The sequence below is a fragment of the Grammomys surdaster genome, unplaced genomic scaffold, assembly GCF_004785775.1.
Source record: "Grammomys surdaster isolate TR1022 unplaced genomic scaffold, NIH_TR_1.0 169, whole genome shotgun sequence".
In the NCBI taxonomy this organism is placed as follows: domain Eukaryota; kingdom Metazoa; phylum Chordata; class Mammalia; order Rodentia; family Muridae; genus Grammomys; species Grammomys surdaster.
Genome location: NW_021604617.1, coordinates 891,865 through 904,346, shown reverse-complemented (window position 1 = coordinate 904,346; position 12,482 = coordinate 891,865).

The following is a 12,482-nucleotide window of genomic DNA, read 5'->3' as shown; positions in this document are numbered from 1 at the left end:
ATTCATGGAATAAGAATTGAAATACCATATGAGTGGGATTACCAAAGCCTTTGGGAAAGCATTTTATTGAATGCTCTGGAAGCTAGAAGTCCAGTTACAATATTTAATGTTCCTCGTACTGGGTTTCTGCCTTTATTTTGTTCTATTATTCCTTGGCATTAACATATTCTTCCCTATGGAATGGTAATGTGTACTCTGTCCTTGTATATTGAAAGTATTATAATTTCATTTCCATGCCATAAGCTCAAAGTTAAGTTTGCCTTGAGACTCAGAGGATATATTGAACATGAACTTACAAGCAATGCTGGAAGTCTTAATTCTATAAGAATAGTTGAAAGATAGACTCCATAAAGTTTATAATGTGAGAATGATCCAAGCCAGTAGTAGAATGTGATGACTTAAAATGTGTTTGGGTATCAGATTGACAAGAGATAAATGTGTGATGTTTAATAGTGTTAATTTGATTGAATAAGAAAGCTCTTAGGAGACTAGTAAAGTACTTCTGGAAGTATTTCAAGAGAAAAAACAACTAAAAGTAGAAGATGGACCATAATGTGGCTATCATCCCTACCTCTGTTCTGGGGAGCCAGAGACAGTGAGAGAAAAAGGCCAACAAAAAACTACAGATTCATTCTCTCTCTCTCTCTCTCTCTCTCTCTCTCCTCCATTCCTCTCCTTTATGTCATTCTGAGCTTTTGGTTTATTTGTTTTTTGCTTGGTTGTTTAGTTTGTATGCTTGTTTTTGCTTTGCTATGACCTTCCTGGAATGATTAAATGGAACACCTGAGATTATCCTTGAAACTATCATTCAAATGAATTTTTTGTTTAAGGTGTCCATCAAAATGACCATGACTTTAATAGATTCTTTCCAGCACCAACACACACACACACACACACACACACACACACACACACACACAAACACACACACTCAATCACAAGTCTGCTACTCTTTCATGGCACCCAGTTTTTGTGCTGGTTTTCTATGTGCAATCTCCTTAACTATTTCTAGGAATACTAATTAGATGTTTAGATTTTTTTCATTGCATGTTTACCTTTGTTTATCTGTTGGGTTTGGAATAATTTATTTCCACATTAATTACTTCTTCAAATATCTGACAATTCTTTATTTTCTGTTTGTGTTTTAAAATGTGATGCTATGAAGGAGCTTGCGAGCATGGTGCATATAACAGAGCTTTTTACCATCAGGTTTAATTTCACGCTTCATGAGTGGCTTTAATGAGACAGGCACCCTACATACTAGAAACATCACCCTCCAAGCTGCTCTATTCGTTCCCAGAGAGACAGCTTGATTTCTATGGAGATGAGCCATATATTAGACTTACTACACTGGGGAAGTATTTGAATGCAGATGAGTGAATGTTCAATTTATGAAAGACCTCCTAGTTCGTATAGTTTCTACTCAACATAACAGCATAACACTTTGTTCATTTTGGTCAGTTGTGTCATCATCATAAAAAAATCAAAGTCTTCAGTTATGTAGGCAGGGCAATTTCTGTCAGAACAGCTCCTTTACTTTAGTGCATACGTAGTAGAGACACTGTTAAGTCAAAGTGTATATGAACTTGTAATTGTAGCAAGTACTTGAAATTTTATCTATCTACAGAAGTTCTTGTCTCAAATTTACAAAACATTACATACATAAAACTTTGAAAAGTGTTCATTCTTCCAAGCTAACCCATGATGTGGTGCTTCCGTGTAGTCTCATTTGTTGTCATCATTTTATGAATGAGGTTAAGCATTATTTTGCAATAAGATTCACTTGTCTTTCTGTACATGATTTGTTCAACTCTATTTCTAAGTACCTTCTTGGTCCATTTCTTCACTGGAATAATTAATTTCCATATGAATATAGAAACATTTATTAGTGATATTAACTTTTTGACCATATTACCAATTGTAAAGATTTCCTAATTGTACATCAGACTGTCCTTTAATAGTATTTATAATTATTTTGAAAAAAATAGTTTTTTTTGTCTTCTGTAGTATTCTTTAAGCTTAATAGAAACTAGCCTTTGGAACTTGTAACCCTTTGTCAATTTAGACACATGGGAATCACTTGGGAAGAAGTAAACTCAATTAATTTTACTTAATTAATTTACTTAATTTACTCAATTAAGTTTAAGTATTTGTTATATCAGATTGGTCAGTGGGCATGTCTGTTGGACATTTTCTTGATTTATTATTTATATGAGAGGGCCACACCCACTGTGGGAGATGCCGTTCCCAGTCAGATGATCTTGGGTTGGGGTTGGATAAGCCAGTTGAGTAAGCCCATGGGAACTAAGTGAGTAAGCAGCATTCCTCCATTGTCTCTGCCTATGTCCCTCCTTAGGTTCTTGCCTTGAATTACTTCCTTACATCCTCTTAGTGATAGACTACAAAGTGTAAGCCAAATAAACCTTTTCTTCTCCAGGCTGCTTGATTGGTCATGTTGTTTATCACAGGAAGAAAAGCAAACATGAAGAACTTCCACAGACAATTAATTGAACACTATAGAGCCTATAAGAGTTTCAAACATTTTAAAATTTGTCAATTTGTCATATTCCATATAGATTCAGTGAATCAAAATAACCTTTAGTCTTTCTAATTTTTATTCATTGATTCTATTCATAAATAGATAGGTTTGTTTGCTATTTTTTATGTTAATAAAAATTGATGTATTATTACTTTATTCATCTTGCAATAATTCTCTCCCCTCATTTATGGTGATGCTCACATTGTCAGAGCTGACCAGATGGGAGCCTTTGAATGTTGTCTATGCCCCTTATCATTTACTCATAATTTCTTGACCACTTCTTTGTTCTCTGACACACACAAAAAAATGTCCTTTTGATCTTGCATCTAACTTGTCCCAAACCTAGAGTCATTTTTTTCTCAAAGAAAGTCATTTCATTTGTTAATGATGCTTAAAACCCACTGAGGGTTCCTTGGTAAATATGTGAATGGTGTGGGAAAGAAAGAAGAAAGGGAGAGAGAGATGGAGAGAGAGAGAGAGAGAGAGAGAGAGAGAGAGAGAGAGAGAGAGAGAGAGAGATGGATCAGGAGTTGATGCAAAAAAACTTCCATCTGCATTTCACTCCATAAGGTTCATTGAATCTGAATAGCTCTGTACAATCAAGTATTTCACAGCAGTGATTCACTCACAGACAGATGATATGACAACACTGGCCCCATAAAGAGTCCTGTCATGTCATGATGTAGCTGCTGCAGGGTCATGATACAAAATTTGAGATGACATTGGAACACATACGCACACACGCGCGCACACACACACGCACACACAATCATATACATCATATACATCATATAAGGGACAGATATTGTCGTAGTAGAAACAGTGACATTGGCACCAACAATGATACTGAAGCATAAGCTTGTGAAGTCCAATGCCTATGTTTATATTTGTATGCATTTTTACCAAAATTTTTATGTTTTAAATAAGATCTTTAGTAAAAGAACAAAACAAAATATTGTATTGAATCATGTGATGTCCTTTACTTTTAAGTTATTTTATTCCAAAATTGAAAAATAAGTTTAAAAAGTTCAAACAATTTTAAAACTGAATTTCTAGTTAGCCAAGACTACTTGCTTAGTGTAAAACTGGCTTGTATAACATGAATTGTCGGTCACTCATTCTCAAGAGTATAGAATGTAGATAGCAATGTACAGTCACATCCTCCCACTCACTCATCCTATGGATAAAAACTATGCCTTGTACAGATTAAATATTTCACTTCTTATACCATGGTTATTGGGACTCACCAAAAAGATATTCAAATACTTAATATTGTGCAACAATTGCCTTTAGCACTCAGTACAGTGGTCAACTTGGCAGCAACAGTCTATGTTGGCACACTACACTGTACAGCAGGTTACACTATTTAGGTTTGAATAACTGCTTGATATTCTATGTACTCTGGTTGAACTTATGTCTCCAACATTAAAATACCTGAGGACTATTGTTTTCCATATATCTACTTATTTGTGAAGGCTATTCTTGGTTGGTAATTTGATTACATCTGGAATTAATCAAAACACAAATTACTGGACCTACTTGTGAGAGATTTCTTTTTTATTCTTAATTAAATCATTTTAATTGGGAAGGCTCACCTTTAATCTGGATCTTTGAGGTAAGAATTAAAACTTTAGTTCAGATCTTTTGAGGTGGAAAGATCTAACTTCATCTGGAGCATACCTTCTGCTGGCAAACTATATAAGGACATGGGGGAAAGAAGCTCTCTCTGTTTTCCTGCTTGCCGTTGCTTCATTAGCAACTCCATTTCTTCACTGGCATTAGAGCCTACTGCTTCAGCATTTAAGTGTACTGAGAAAGAACTAGCTGGGATATCTATTCTCATGTTCTGAAAAACTACTGGCAGCTTGGAATTTCCATTCATACCCAGTCATTTTTAGATTGCCCGAACACAGTCTATATTATTCTAATAAATCCCCCATAAGTGTGTGTATATGTGTATTCATACATTTGTACATATATGTTATATTTAGTTAAACAAATATCAATACATATATTATGTATATGTAGAGAAATTACATATATATACATATATATGTATATACATACACATACACACACACACACACACACACACACACACACATATATATATGGAGGGAGAGAGAGAGAGGGAGAAAGATTTATTCTATAAGTTTTGTTATTCTAGAGAACCCTGACTAATACACTAGTCTTAAATACCCAAGATTTGTTTCACAATTAATGAACCTATTTGACAACTTAACAAAATTCAATTAACACATGAAATTTTTATGTTGTATAAGATATTTATTCAAAACAAAATCCTCAAATTTGAACTAGTCTCTTTCTCATTTTGATAATATTTTCCATTGTCTTCATTTTTCTAATTGCCACTATCTTTGTCATATGCTTTCTTTTGGCTCTGATTTGAGGACTTTCTTGATCCTCTCTCTGTACTCCATTAGAGACTCACATAGCACTGTACTTTTGTCTGAGTACTTCTGTTTCCACCACAGAGACATTCATTTTAAATGACACTTTCTATAGTTTGAATTATAAATATCCCCTAAAGGGCAGGTACTAATGGTTTGCTCACTAGTCTGGGACACTATTGGAGTTGGAGGCATCTTTGAGATACAGGCCTTAGTAGGAGGCAGTTGAGTCATTGGAGATGTGCCCTTGAAAAATGAAATGTGGACATTGACCAATTCTTTTATGCCTCTTTGATTGCTGAGTAACAATGCTCATGAAGTAAAACCAGAATCTGTGAGCCAAAATAAACCTTCCTTTATTATAAGATGATTTAAGGACACAGCAACAAAACACTGACACTATTTTTTATTTAACTAATGAAAAGTTTTAGTCTTTCCCCATCAAAAACACTTTAATTGATCACTGCTGCTTTTTTGATTCCTTTGTTTGAGAGCTTGTTCATGCATATCTTATCTAAAAACATTCTAGCTCGTTTTATGTGTGTTGTTCATATGACAGGACATTTTGAGCCAGCTATCTACAAGTGATTTTGTAGTAATAAAGGTAGTGTTTTACTACAATGTATTCAATAGATTGTTTAAAATTAACTCAGGTCTATTTTTATGCATGCAAGGGTTACAAACGTTCTTGTCCTTGAATATTCAGGAATCAGACAGAGCCTGAGACATACCTTATGTGGAGTGGAGTGGCTTAGTTAATAAATAGAATCTCAAGAATGTTCAGTGAGGAAAAGACAGACATGAAACTATGAAAAAGATATAAGGCAGGAAAGACTACGTGACCAATGAATGTTACCACTATGAACATAAAGCATCCTTGACTAAATATTTTTCTGTTGAGTCTTCTAAGAGGTTCTTCATAAACTGGATTTATTAAGTTCTATTTACACAAGGAAATAAAAACAATATTCACTGATTCTCATATCCATTGATAAAAGGTTTTCTCCACATGATGTCAATTACCCCACTCTTCTCAATTGCCCATGACTGGATAATTCCATGGTATGAGCATTTATGTCCCTCTGCAAGCTATAGTGAAACTTAATGTCCAAAGCAGTAGCATTAAAAGGTTAACACTTTTTTCATGGTTGAATTGGGATAGAGCAATGGTTCTTAACCTCTGTAATGCCTTGACCTTTTAATATAGTTTGCCATGTTGTGGTGACCCCCACCAACCATAAAATTATTTTTATTGGTACTTCATAACTATAACTTCACTACTGTTATGAATTGTAATATTAACAATTCTGCAACTTCCACATTATTCCTGAACTCTGCCTATTGATTGACTATTGATCTCTGAATCTGTTTTCTCCAGCTGGTGGAAGAAGCTTCTCAGAAGACAGTTATCGAAAGCTCCTGTCTGCAACCTTAGCAGAATATCCTTAATAGTGTTAGGGTCTGTCTCTCTCCCGTGGGATGGATCTCAAGTGGGGTCACTGATTGATAGGTACTTCTTCAGTCTCTGCTCCATTTTTATTTACACACTTCTTTTAGGCAGGACATATTTTGGGTTGAAGCCTTTGTGAATATAACACAGGATATTTTTATATGTGACCTAAATGAAAGGACAGTTCAACCCAAAGGTATTGTGATCCACAGGCTGAGAACTGCTTGCTAGAGGGAACTTTTCAGAAATATTGGCCACTGTAACCATAAGAAGACAGAGAAATATTCAAGATTGGCTTAGACAAAAAAACGAAAAACCATCCTCCACAAAAAAAACACAACAACAAAACAAACAAACAAAACAAATCTAATGCTCTTTGGAAATTGTTGTATGGTGTTTACTTCAGCCAAGTTTTTGTAGCACACTTTACCTTCCTATATTATCTTTCAATATTTTTTAAAAATTACGAAATAGTATTCAAATTTTTATTCTAGCCATTATAATTTTAATTTCAAAGGTAGAAGTTATTTGAGAATATTGAAAGCCCAATAAAATTCTAGAGGTGTAAGAAACTCGTTTAAATTACAAATTGTTCCCTGTTGACAAACATTCAAAACACAGATCAGGAGCCAGTCCAATATGCAAATCACAGTGCAAGGTGCAATGATTTTATCTACCATAAACTACAACTGCATTTCAAAGAAGAAAAATTCATTTCTGAAAGTTAGAGTTACAACACTAGCACTAAACATATCAAGAGAAACAAAGAAAAGGATCTGCTTTGATGTATCACTATCCTTATTATTTATTTATTTGTTTGTTTACACTCCAGATTTTCTTACCCTCCTGGTTCACCCTCTGACTGTTCCACATCCCATTCCTCCTCCCTGCTCCTATTTCCAAGAGGATATCCAAACTCCTCACTCCCCACCCCACCAGAACTCTAAACGTCCTGGGGCCTCCAGTCTCTTGAAGGTTAGGTGCATCTTCTCTGACTAAACACAGACCCACCCGGAATTCCTCTGCTGTATATGTGTTGAGGGACTCATATCAGCGAATGTAGGTTTCCTAGTTGGTGATACAGTGTCTGAGAGGTCTCAGGGGTCCACGTTAATTGAGGCTGCTGGTCCTCCTATAGGGTCACCCTCCTCCTCAGCTTCTTTCAGCTTTTCCCTAATTCAACCACAGGGGTAAGCAGTTTCTGTCCATTGGTTGTTTGCAAATATCTTCATCTGACTCTTTTCAGCTGTTTGTTGGGTCTTTCGGAAGGCAGCCATGGTAGGTTCCTTTTTTGTGAATGCTCCATAGCCCCAGTAACAGTGTCAGGCCCTGTGTCCTCCCCGTGAGCTGGATCCCACTTTGGGTCTATCAGTGGACCTTCTTCTCCTCAACTTCCTCTCAATTTCCATCCCTGCAGTTCTTTCAGACTGGAACAATTATGGGTCAGAGTTTTGACTGTGGGATAGCAACCCCATCCTTCACTTCATGCCCCATCTTTCTACTGGAGGTGGGTTCTACAAGTTCCCTTTCCCCACTGCAGAGCATTTAATCTAGGGTCCTACACTTTGAGATCTAAGAGTCTCTCATCTTCCAGGTCACTGGTACATTCTGAAGGGTCCTCCCAACATCCTACCCCCGAGGTTGCCTGTTTCCATTCTATATGCTAGATCTCAGAGCTTCAGTACTTTTCCTCCACCAAATACCAGATCATGTTTCCCTCCCGGCGTTCCTTTTCCCTTGATGTCCCTCCCTTGTTTCCCCCTTGTGGTTGCTTTCTTCTCCCTTCCAAGTTGAACTGAGGCATTCCTCATTTGCGACTTTCAGCTTGTTGATCTTTTTGAGTTCTGTGGACTGTATCTTGAATATTCTGTACTTTTTGTATTTGGGCTAGTATCCACATATTAGTGAGTACATACCATGCATGTCCTTTTGGGTCTGAGTTATCTTACTCAGGATGATATTTTCTAGTTTCATCCATAAACTCAGGATGTTATTCTTAATAGCTGAATAGTATTCCATTGTGTAAATGAACCATATTTTCTGTGTCTATTGTTCTGTCATGAGGTATCTGGGTTGTTTCTACCATATGACTATCACAAACAAGGTTGCTATAAACAGAGGGAAGCATATGCCCCGTGGCTTAGTGGGGAATCTTTTGTGTATATTCTCAAGAGTGGTATTGCTGGGAATTCAGGTAGATTTATTTCCAATTTTCTGAGGAACCTCCAGATTGACTTCAAGAGGGGCTGTACCAGTTTGCAATTCTACCCAGCAATGGAGGAGTGTTCCTCTTTCTCCACATCCTCACCTACATGTACTGTCCCCTGAGGTTTTGATCTTAGACATTCTGATTGGTATAAAGTGGAATCTCAGGGTCAGTTTAATTTGCATTTCTCTAATCACTAAAGACTTTTAAAAAGTCTTTAGCTGCTTCTCAGCCATTTGAGAATCCTTTGATGTGAATTCTCTGTTTTGTTGAATACCCCAGTTTTTGACTGGGTTGTTTGGAATTTTGGTGGTTAGCTTCTTGAGCTCTTTATATATTCTGGTACTAGCCCTCTATCAGATGTGGGGATAGGGAAGATTTTTTTCCCAGTCTGTAGGTTGCTGATTTGTCTTATTCACTATGTCCTTGACCTTACAGAAGCTTTTCAGTTTCATGAGGTTCCATTTGTCAATTCTTGATCTTAGAGCATGAGCCATTGGAGTTCTGTTTAGAAAATTTCCCCCTGTGCCAAGGAGTTCAAGGCTCTTTCCAACTTTCTTTTCTACTAGATTGAATGTATCTAATTTTATGTTGAGGTCCTTGATCCACTTGGATTTGATCTTTGTGTAAGGTGACAAGTATGGGTCGATTTTAATTTTTCTACATACAGACAGCCAGTTAGACCAGCATCATTTATTGAAGATGCTTTCTCTTTTTCCATTTTATATGTTTGGCTTCTTTGTCAAAGTTCAAGTATGTGTAAGTGTGTGATTTTATTTCTGGGTCTTCAATTCTATTCCATTGATCAAAGTGTCTGTCTCTGGACCAATAACATGCATTTTTTATCACCATTGCTCTGTAGTAAGGCTTGAGGTCATAGATGGTGATTTCTCCCAGTTTTTTTTTATTATTAAGAATTGTTCTCACCAATCTGTTTTTTTTAACTTTCCAGATGAATTTGAGAATTGCTCTTTCCGTATCTTTTAAAAATTTTGTTGGGATTTTGATTAGGATTCTATGGAACCTTTAGATTGACTTTGGTAGGATGGCCATTTTTACTATGTTAGTTCTTCCAATCCATGAATAGGGGAGATCTCTCCATTTTTAGCCCTTCAAAGAAGACCTGATGTCCATATTCCACACACTATTCTATAAAATAGAAACAGAAGGAACACTACCTAATTCATTTTATGAATCTGCAATTACTCTGGAACCACACAATATTCCAACCAAAAAAGAAAACTTCAGATCAATTTCACTTATGAATATTGAAGTAAAAATACTCAATAAAATTCTTGTAAACAGAATCCAAGAATACATCAAAACCATCATTCACCTTGACTAAGTAGCCTTCATTTCAAGGATGCAAGAATGGTTCAATATAATCTACTATATAAACAAACTCAAAGGAAAAAAACACATGATCATCTCCTTAGATGCAGAAAAAGCATTTGACATAGTACAACTCAGATTCATGTTAAAATTGTTGGAAAGATCAGGAATTCAAGGCCCATATGTCAACATTATAAAAGCAATTTACTGCAAACCAACAGCCAATATTAAAGGAGAGATACTTGAATTATCCCACTAAAATTGGGGAATATCCCACTAAAATTGGGGAAAAGACAAGTTTGCCCACTCTCTCCATATCTATTCAGTATAGTACTCAAAGTGCTAGCTAGAACAATAAAACAACAAAAAGAGATCAAGAGAGTAAAAATTGGCAGAGACAAAATAAAGCTATCACCATTTACAGATGATATGATAGTATACATAAGCAACACCAAAAATTCTACCAGAGAATTTCTCCAGCTGATCAACAACTTCAGCAAAGTGGCTGGATATAAAAAGAACTCAAATAAATCAGTAGCCCTTTTTTATACAAATGATAAACAGGCTGAGAAAGAAATTAGGAAATAACTCCCTTCACAATAGCCACCTATAATATAAAATATCTTGGGTGTAACTCTAACCAAACAAGTGAAAGATCTAAATGACAATAACTGCAAGTCTCCCAAGAAAGAAATCAAATAAGATCTCAGAAGATGTATCACTTTCTGAGTTAGTAAAACAAGAGTGTTTGGATGCATGGGCTAGTGATAAATTCAGGAAGTTAGAAACTAGATAAAGAGTAAATGATTGAGATACATGGTGAAACTAGCATGTGGGAAATTTGTGCTTGTTTCTTCTAATGCAGACTTTCATTGGTTCCTGAGGTCTTATCCTTGCCCTGTGAAATCTGCTTTTTCATCTTGCATTTTGGAGATATATTGGAGATGTTAGTCCCACTGGTCAAGAATAAAAACATGATCACAATTTTTGAGCAAATTTTGAAACAAGCTACATTAAATACTAACCAGATCCCTATGCAAGATTCCCAGAGTAGGACATAGAATTACATCAGTCAGGGACCGATAATAGCAAAACCCACATGGCTACATACTTCCTGTCTTCATCCATTTAGAGGCAAGCATACATCCTAGTATACTTCCTGTGTACATGCGACTAAGCACACAATCAGTACAATTGGTACAACCAAGCTTGTTTTAAAAAGAAAAAACCTTGCCCAGCATTCCAAGAACTTATCTGTCCTTGGGCATGTGAGATTTGCAGGTTATAGGCACTTTCCTATTATAGATCTCTCTTAATTATAATAATTGAATCTAAAAACATAACTTCAGCCAATCCAGAGAAAATTATATATGTTCTTGTGTTGATGAATTTTGTTGTTTAACTAAGTAGTCATGGCATGCATACCCTTATTAGTCCTTCTTTCCTTTTGTTAAGAAAGCTTTCTTGGTTTTAGAGTCTGGAAATTACTTTAAAAGGATTGTGGACTGACCATAAGTGTCAATCCAGTTTCTCTCTGTTCTACATATTTAGAAACTTCAGGAACAAAAACAAAATTTGGAAAGCTTTCAGAGAATATGTCTTGTTTGAATCATATTGTGCTGAGAATTATACAGTCTGTCTTGAAAATGAGTCATTTTGACAGATAGTTACACTCTGAGTGACAGAAATATAAATTAATTATACCAGCCACTCCAAACTACCACTATGAGCATTTGGCAACTTCTAACCTTGATTATATTGCCTAAAGTGTGACACTTCTTCTCCTCACCCCTACCCTTCACTAAGATAAACAATGACTAACATAAAAACTGTAATTGTAGACTATATTTTTCAGTAATTTAGACAACAAGCTGGAAACCCAAATTAAGTTTTATATGTTTCTATTAATAAGACTACTGTTATAAATAACCCAATTGATATATTAATGTATGTAAGATGCTTCCAGTTATGGCCAGTTCAACGAGAATGATAAGGTCATTAATTATTCTTCATAGACATTTCTTCTGGCTCTGATGGGCTTAAAGTAGACCAGTGTTCCTTCTGAGAATACTTGAACATTTTAAATAAGATGCTATCAGAAAGTAGAGTGGATTTGAAGCAATTAGAGAGTGAATAAGACAGAAGGCACGTCAGTTTTCAGTTTCTGGCGAAAATGGGGGCTATTCAGTTGCACCCATCTACCTGCACATTGTTTTGGTTCTCACAGTATCTTTTGACACAGCCACAGGAGTCTGAGAAACTAAGAGTGGATGCAAAGAAGAAAATGTGATCTTCAGTCAATAGTAAATCTGAAAACAGAACACAGCATAAGTCACTTAGGACAGGTATTCTGTCAGGGCAAGCAGTGTCTGTTTCAGAGAATAAGGTTAAGTTCACTGGACTTTGTCTGCTTCCTTTTTTAATTTACTTCCATTCCTCTACATAGCTACAATTTGGAGCTGAAATTTCCTCAAGCGCTTGTATGCAGAGGACTTGGTTCCCAAATCTATAATGCTGTCATGGGAACTTTTAGAAGGTGAACTT